Source organism: Castanea sativa, chromosome 6 (assembly GCF_040712315.1).
Source record: "Castanea sativa cultivar Marrone di Chiusa Pesio chromosome 6, ASM4071231v1".
In the NCBI taxonomy this organism is placed as follows: domain Eukaryota; kingdom Viridiplantae; phylum Streptophyta; class Magnoliopsida; order Fagales; family Fagaceae; genus Castanea; species Castanea sativa.
This window is the reverse complement of record NC_134018.1, coordinates 44,876,345-44,882,733: the sequence shown is the minus strand read 5'-3', so window position 1 is coordinate 44,882,733 and position 6,389 is coordinate 44,876,345. Positions and strand designations below refer to the sequence as shown.

Below are 6,389 nucleotides of genomic sequence, written 5' to 3'. Positions count from 1 at the left end.
TGTGGACCTATTCATGTTACAAAATAAAAAAGGAACACAAAAAATGCAAGTGGACAAAATCATAAAATTTGGTCCATTCAGTTGGTGAATCCACCTCATGACCGATTTATGACATTATTATTAATATGCAGAATTATAAGACTTAAAACTATTGGTTTCCTAGTATTATAAAAAGAAAAAAAGAAAAAAAAAGAAGAAGAAGATAATTATATGTTAATAATATTACCAATAAATTAGTCGAAACATTTTATATTTATTTTTCTATTGATTTGATAGTTTAAAAGAAAAACTGCTTTAACTTTTTAGAAATGCTATGATCAAGATGGTAAGACTTTTCTAACCTTTGAGTTAGAAAGAAAATAAAAACTTAAAGGTAGGACTTTAAACAAAGATCAAGACACCAACCATGATGTCACAATTCACAAGATATATGTGATCTATGTCTTTGTCTGGTTTTAATAGTCAATGTCGAATGAATAGGATTTGTAACAGATACAAACCTTGTATCATTTTTAAAACTCATGAATGACGGCTATAACATAATAAAACTGCGATTCTAGTCCAATATGTCATAACTTGTTCAGCACATGAAAATGATATTTCATTCATGACTATCAACTTTCAACAATATATAAAACAATCCCAATGACTCGTTATACAAACATTGTAAATATATTGTTATAGTTTTGAAGCACTCATATTGACACTTTTCTTCTTCTTCTACTTTGCAATTCATCTAGTCCTCTGTTTCTATTTCTTTCGCTGAACACTTCTTCTTCTTGCCACCATTCTCATCTCTCTCTCTCTCTCTCTCTCTCTCTCTCTCTATATATATATATATATATATATATATATATATAAACTTGAAAAGTACTACAAGTATTACAAATTTTACTTACAAATTGATGCGATAGTAAATGTAATTGGTAAGTTTCAACAACTCATAAATGAATATTTAAATTATTTCTTTGTGGTTGATGACACATTTAGCTTAATGCAGTAAAAGTTGTAGTATTTTTAGCATGTGATTCATTATAGAAAATCAGTGAGAACCTGATCTCTTCTTCAAATATTTTTAGCATGTGATTCATTATCATTGTTCTTAAAAATAGTTATTTTTATTTTTATTTAATGGATGTGCTTGAAAATAGTTACACATACAAACAAGACATAAATATTAGTTGCATTAACATGGAAATAACATGTGTTGTGCTTCCCTTTTGACACCCCCTAAACTAAAAAATCGTCCCAAACATGAGAAAACTACAACCCAAAAATACCTATAAATATATTTTTTTAACAATTCCATCCAAAGAATTCTCACCAACGTCAAGAAATTTTCATGACAATTTCATTAAAGATAGTCCTAAAGTAAGTCAAGTTATCAATTATATTTTCATAACAATTTCATTAAATATAGGAACCAAATGAAAATGTATGATCACATTCCTTCATGTTCTTCAACAAATGAACAACAGTCGCCATTGACCTTAGGGCTTAATGAAATAACATATGCCAAAATTCAAGCTTACAGAAGACATCCCAATCTGCAACAATAGCATGATAGAGCAAACACCAAACGGATAGAACATGCTGAGTCACAAACTAGGGAATAAAAAAGAGAAATATTTCATAAAAAAGTGGAAACATCACTCCAATTTCGAATTGTGTGATACTTAGCTGACACAATTTTCAAATTCTACCAAATGCCATGGGGCCAAAAAAATCAGCAAACTGAAGTGTTTTAATATGCATCACTTTCCTTGGAAAAGAACTCACCAATCCTTAGGGATAGTAATCAAGCAAAGACTTTTAACAAAGCTAAGTAACAATAAATATACCCAAAATCAAATATTTATAAAAAATAAAAAATAAAAAAAACTCAAGTCATTGCCTTTGTTTTGCTCACTTTGTTCAACATCAAAAAGTCACAATCTTCTACCACCATAATTTCATGCAATGCACAATGATATAATTTCAATATTAAATGACAAAAATACCAATATCACCATTGTGTTACCTTCCCAAACAGATATACGACGCCCATATTAGCACCATAAAACTCTATGAGGCATTTCAACAAACAACTTTCTATGCCACCAAAAAATAATAATAATAAAAACTGGGACATTGACGCGGCAATGTCCCAGTCTTAGTAAATGGAGAAAGCAATGTCTCAACTAATCAAATTTATCAAGGCTTAAAACATGCTTAATGCTTTTGTTTGCTTTTTTTTTTCTTTGTTTTTTGATTTTTGTTTTGAGAATCTGCTTTTGTTTCCTTTAAATTCTTCAATTAAAATAAAATTGTAAATTGAGTGGCTAGGTGGGCTTCTATGTGTGCATGAAGAGAGAGAATTTGTGTATCCTCTCTTGATAGGAAGGTAATTTCCTAAAATAAAATAATCCAATACATGTAAAGATGTTTTGAAGGTTAACTAGAAGAATTAAAAAGAAGTTACCTGGAGCAATGTAACCAATTGATCCCTTTATCCCAATTGTACTAGTTTGCTTTTCAGAAGAATCATTGGTGATTGGGGGGAGCTTTGCTAAACCAAAATCGCTTACATGAGCAACCATGTCATTGTCTAGAAGAACATTGCTTGGTTTTAAATCACAATGAATGATAGGTTGCATAGAATAGTTGTGAAGATAATCTATTGCGGAAGCCACATCAATTGCAACATTTAGTCTTTGAAGAAGGCTCAAGTTCCTTGATTGGTTTTCATTGTCTAGCCCTTGATGAGGCCAAAAATCTAAGCTTCCATTTGTCATGAATTCAAATACCAGAGCTTTGAATTCATTCCCATTGTAATCCATGATAGAGCAACAAGTTAATATCTTAACAAGATTTTTGTGCTGGATATTTCTTAAGGCATTACATTCAACCATAAAGCTCTTGGAAGCACCCTTTTGTTGAAGATTAAGGACCTTTACAGCAATTGATCTTTCTTCCGGATGAATAATTCATTTGTATACAAAGCCAAAACTGCCTGATCCAATTAAATTACTTGGAGAAAATCTACTAGTTGCCTGATAGAGTTCTTTGTATGAAACATTTAGAAGGAGGTCCATTGTTGAAACCATTGAAGGTGATTTCTTTCTTGATTTTTTCATCCAAACAAGAAAAGATGAAAACAAAAGGAAGATTTGAACAATAGAAATAATTACAATTGCTAGTTTGAATCCAATGGATTTTCTTGGTTTCATACCATGTACAGGGCATTTTGGCAATTGCAATTTTGGTATACCACCACAAAGTTTAGTATTTCCAATCAATGATACGACACTTATGTTTTTGAAAATCCCTTTGATTGGTACCTCACCCTCAAAATTATTGAATGAAAGATTCAATTTTTCTACGAAAAGCAGCTTCTCTAAACTCTCTGGAATGGGTCCTGAAAGGTTATTTGTGAAACATCTAAAAGTCGAAGACCTTTCAAAGAAGCCATAGATGATGGTATGGCTCCACTAAAGGAATTCCCTTGCAGGTAAAGATATTCCAAGATCAAACAATTTCCTATAGATGTAGGAATTTCACCAGACAAATTATTGTTAGAGATATCCATTTGGTTGATATTTTTCAAATTACCTACTTCAAATGGTAGTTTGCCCGTGAATGAGTTGTGAGATAAATTGATGTATAGTAGTGGTAACGAAGAAGTACCAATAAGCTGCAGGGGTATGGATCCATTAAGGTTATTTTGTGAAATGTCCAAGCTTTGCAAATTTTGGCAGTTTATTAAACTTGGAGGTATGGTTCCTTCGAATCTGTTATCTTGTAAGTAGATTTCGAACAACTGAGTAAGGTTGCCTAAGGAGGCTGGTATTTCTCCCGATAGTCTATTTCCAGATAAACCCGAACGTTGCATCTTCTCAAACTTCCCAAAAGTAGTAGGAATGATGCCTGTGAAGTGGTTGTCATTTAAGCCCAAGGCAATTAATTTAACGAGATTCGTTAATGATCCAGGAATAGTTCCAGATATTTCGTTGTATCCAAAAAATAAAAAATTGAGTTTGTTTGACAAGTTTGATACAAAATTGGGCAGGACACCATCAAATTGATTTACATCTAAACCCAAACTTTGAAGTCTACTACAGTTTGTCAACGATGTTAAGAAATGGAGACTCTTTCCTAGATAATTAATACTCAACCTAAAAAGAAAAAGATTCAGCAGATTTCCCAAATTTGTTGGAACTGATCCCAAAAACTTATTATCACCTAAATCAATTAGTTGAAGCTGAGTTGCATTGACTAATGAAGTAGGGATTGGCCCAGAGAACTCATTTCCACCAAAATGGAAAAGTTGGAGACTTGGAAGATTTAGGCCTATGTTGGCTGGAAGTGTGCCATTAAATTGGTTGGATGAAACTGAAAAGACTTGGAGAGATGACAAATTGTAAAGAGAGGAAGGGATCGTACCTGACAAATTATTAACCGAAATTGAGAAAATTACTAAGCTATTTAATTAGCCTATGGCATCTGGAATACTTCCCACCAAATTATTTTCCGCTGCATTAAATTGTGTGAGTGAAGAAAGATTTCCCAGAGAAGATGGGATCCCTCCTACCAAATTGTTCTTGCCAAGCCAAAGTAATTCGAGTTTCATTAAAGATCCAAACTCCTCTGGAATTTTTCCTACAAGCTTATTCACACGAAGATATAAGAACCTGAGATTGGAGCAGTTGGACAAGCTGGATGGTATTTCCCCTTCCAATGTGTTATTGGAAAGATAAGAGCTGTTGCAGTCGGAACAAATGACCGATTTTTTGTGGAATGTCACCATAGAAGCTATTATTCTGGAGGGTGATGGACCTTAGAAAGCTGAGGTTGCCGATGTAAGGTGATAGAGTTCCAAGTAACTTGTGGCCTTGTAGGTCTAAGACTGTGACTCTTTGGTGCCGACGGCCGCATTTGACCCCTAGCCAGTTGCAGAAGTGCATAGAGTCATTCCATGAGCTCAATATGTTATAGGGATCCTGGGGCACAGATTCTTTGAATTTGAGCAAAGCGAAACGATCAGTCTCGTTTGTTGGAGCAACGGCAGTAATGGTGGGTTGCAAGCAGAGTAGAGAAATGAGAAAGAGAAGAATCATGAGATGAAGGTATATGGAATAAGACGAGGATGCACACAAATTGGTTTGATGAAGCGTCATTTGGTTTGGAGAAGGATAAAGGAAGCTGGTGATATATTTGGTGTTGTATAGGCAAACTAATGGAATGTTGGCTCACTTACAGCATGTATACATATATCAACATATTGAAATGACCACTATATCCCCAACGATATAAAAATGACAAGTTGGATGGTGGGGTGGTTTTGTATCCATTTTTATTGTCTAATCATGTCAACGTGAAAATCTGGATGGTGGGGTGGTTTTGTTACCATTTTCATTGCCTAATTATATCCACTTGACAATTTGGATGGTGGGGTGGTTTTGATTCCATGTTCATTCTTAATGGATGGTGGGGTGGTTTTGTATCCATTTTCATTGTCTAACATGTCAACGTGAAAATCTGGATGCATGGTGGGGTGGTTTTGTTATCATTTTCATTGCCTAATTATATCCACTTGACAATTTGGATGGTGGGATGGTTTTGATTCCATTTTCATTCTTAACGGGAAAGATCAATAGTTAGGTTATCAACCAAATCTTTAAATTTTAAATTTTTATAGTTTAAAATTATGTATAAAAAATAATTTTTTGGATTAAATAGTAAATAATATATGATTGACACAAAATTTGATATGAGTGTTAAGAACATATAAAACATACAATCTAATGGTTAGATTTTCAAAATATGTAGTCTTGTTAATTTTTTTTTTTTTAGTGGGAATTGTAGCCAAAATTTGTCTAATTTATAATTTGTCTTGGCTTAATTCGTAGAAGTAATTAAAAAAACATGTCAACTAAAATTAATAAAAAAATTAATTGGGAAAGTAATAGAGAGAATGACTTTAGATAGGATAATATTAAGAAAAAGAATTCATGTGACAAACTCAATCTAATTGGTCGAGGATCCATAACCAATCCTAAATTTTAGAACTAAGATTTTGTTGTTGTTATTTGGGCTTAATTAGTGTTAAACGTTGGAGGGCTCTTAATTAATGAACTTAATAATTTCACCGTTTGAATTTGGACGTTTGGAGCCTTGGACGATTATATTAGTTTCACACCAGATCTTAGGAGCAAATAATTTTCCACCGTGTTTGACACTTCACAAAATATTAAATTTTCCTGCTGTGTTTGTTACGTCCTATCCAGTTACGTTGCCTTTTACACATTGGATGGACCAGGGTCATTTTCACCACATTTGACACTCTGCAAGATTTTTGAGATGTCCGTTTGTCATTTTATTATATCCTTAATTCATGTCTAAATTGAAAT

At 32.9% G+C, this 6,389-nt stretch overlaps 1 pseudogene; it reads right to left on the bottom strand.

Annotated features, from left to right (window-relative positions):
- Nucleotides 1-1,497: 1,497 nt before the first annotated feature.
- LOC142640035 (uncharacterized) lies at nucleotides 1,498-5,202 on the bottom strand (annotated as a pseudogene).
- Nucleotides 5,203-6,389: the final 1,187 nt, after the last annotated feature.